This window comes from Mesoplodon bidens (genome assembly GCF_964165515.1).
Source record: "Mesoplodon bidens genome assembly, contig: HAP1_SCAFFOLD_53, whole genome shotgun sequence".
Lineage (NCBI taxonomy): Eukaryota > Metazoa > Chordata > Mammalia > Artiodactyla > Ziphiidae > Mesoplodon > Mesoplodon bidens.
This window is the reverse complement of record NW_027671920.1, coordinates 692,207-695,025: the sequence shown is the minus strand read 5'-3', so window position 1 is coordinate 695,025 and position 2,819 is coordinate 692,207.

The following is a 2,819-nucleotide window of genomic DNA, read 5'->3' as shown; positions in this document are numbered from 1 at the left end:
GCTCCATGCCATTGTCATCACCATGGGCCATTACATATGTCATCACTATGCTCCTTGACACCAGTCTTCACAATACTGCATGACCTGTTCTTCACAATGCTCCATGCCCTTGTCATCACAATGCGCCATTCCAACTGTCATTGCAATAATCCATGAAACTTATTAGACCAATGCTCCATGCCCTTGTTATCACAGTGCTTCATGACCCATGTCATCACAATGCTCCGTGACTCCAGTCATCTCAAAGATTCATAACCTTTGTCATCACAATGGTCCATGCCCTCGTCATCAACAGTCTCTGTGACCTTTTTAACCTCAATGCTCCATGAAATTTTCATCCCAATGCTCTTTGACCCTTCTCATCACAATACTCTATGCCTTTCTCAGCACAATCCTCCATGACCGATGTCATCACAGTGCTCCATGCGCTTGTCAGCACAATGCTCTATGAACTTTGTCATCAAAATTCTCAATACACTTGTCATCACAATGCTCCCTGACACTTGTCATCAGAATGCTCCTTGAACCCTGTCACAAAAAGGCTCCATGCCGTTTTCATCACAATGCCCCATGCCATTTTCATCACAATAATCCATGCCATTGTCATCAAAATACTCCACAAGTTTGCCATCCTAATGCTCCATGACCCGTGTCATCACAATTCTCCATGCACTTGCCAGCACAATGCTCCCTGACCCTTGTCATCACAATGCTCCAAGCCATTGTCATCACAATGCTCCATTACCTTTGTCATCAGAATCCTCTATGACACATGGCATCACAATGCTCCATGTCATTGTCATCACAATGCCCCATTATATATGTCATCACAATGCTCCCTGACACCAGTCTTCCCAATACTGCATGACCTGGTCTTCGCAATGCTCCATGCCCTTGTCATCACAATGTGCCAGTCCAACTGTCATTGCAATAATCCATGAAACTTATTAGACCAATGTTCCATGCCCTTGTTATCACAATGCTCCGTGACTCCAGTCATCACAATGCTTCATGACCTTTGTCATCACAATGGTCCATGCCCTCGTCATCAACAGTCTCTGTGACCATTTTAACCTCAATGCTCCATGAAATTTCCATCGCAATGCTCTTTGACCCTGGTCATCACAATACTCTATGCCTTTCTCAGCACAATTCTCCATGACCGTTGTCATCACAATGCTCCATGCGCTTGTCAGCACAATGCCCCATCAGACGTCATCACAATGCACCATGTGCTTGTCATCACAGTGCTCCACAATCTTGTCATCACAATGCTCCATTAACATTGTCATCACAATGCTCCATGCACTTCTCATCAATATGCTCTCTCACCACTGATATCACAATGTTACATCACTATTCATCACTATACTCCCTCACCCCTGTCATCAAAATGTTCCATGACTCCTGTCATCACAATGCTACATGCACTTATCATCATAATGTTCGATGACCTATGACATAACAATGTTCCATAACCCCTGTCATCAAAATGCTCCGTGACCATTTTCATCAAAATGTTCCATGTCCCCTGGCATTACAATGCTCCATAGCCCTTGTCATTACAGTGATCCATGACACTCGTCATCACAATTATCCATGGTCTTCTCATCACAATGCTCCACGGACTTGCCATCACAATGCTCCATGCCCTGGTAATCAAAATGCTCCATGTCCCTTGTCATCACAATTCTCCACGTCCTTGTAATCACAATGCTCCATGACAGTTCTCATCACAATGTTACATGCTTTTGTCATCACAATTCGCCATGCACATGTCATCACAATGCCCCATAACCCCTGTCATAGCAAGCTCCATGCCTTTGTCATCACAATGCTTCACGACCTTTTCATCAAAATTCTCAATGGCCGTTGTCATCAAAATGCTCCATGACCCTTGTCATCACAATGCTCCAAGCCCTTGTCATCACAATGTTCCATTACCTTTGTCATCACAATTCTCCAAAACACTTCACATCACAATGCTTCATGCCATTGTCATCACAATGGAACATGAAATTTGTCATCACAATGCTCCCTGACACCTGTCTTCACAATACTGCATGAACTTGTCATCACAATGTGCCATGCCCACTGTCAACACAATTTTCCACGAAACTTGTCAGACCAATGCTCCATACCCCTGTCATCACAATGCTCCATGGCCCTGTTATCACAATGCTCCATGACCCCAGTTCTCACAATGCTCCGTGACTCCAGTCATCACAAGGCTTCATGACCTGTGTCATCACAATGATCCATGCCCTCATCATCACAAGGCTCTGTGAACTTTGTCACCACAGTGCTCCATGAACTTTTCATCACAATGCTCCGTGACACTTGTTATCAAAATGCTCCGTCCCTTTGTCAACTCAATGCTCCATGACCCTTGTCATCACAGTGTTCCATGCGCTTGTCAGCGCAGTGCTCCATAACCCATGTCATCACAATGCTCCATAAACCTTGTCATCACAATGCTCCTTGCACGTCTTATCAAAGTGCTCTCTCACCACTGATATCAAAATGTTCCCTCACTAGTCATCACAATACACCCACTCCTCTGTCATCACAATGGTCCATAACCCCTGTCATGAAAATGTTCCATGACCCCTGACCTCACAATGTTCCATAACCCCTGTCATCAAAATGTTCCATGACCCTTTTCATCAAATTGCTCCATGACCCTCTCATCACAATGCTCCCTGCCCTTTGCATGACAATGCACAACGCCCTTGTAATCAAAATGCTCCATGACTTTGTCATCACAAAGATCCATGACCCTTGGCATTACAATGCTCCATGTCATTGTCATCACAATG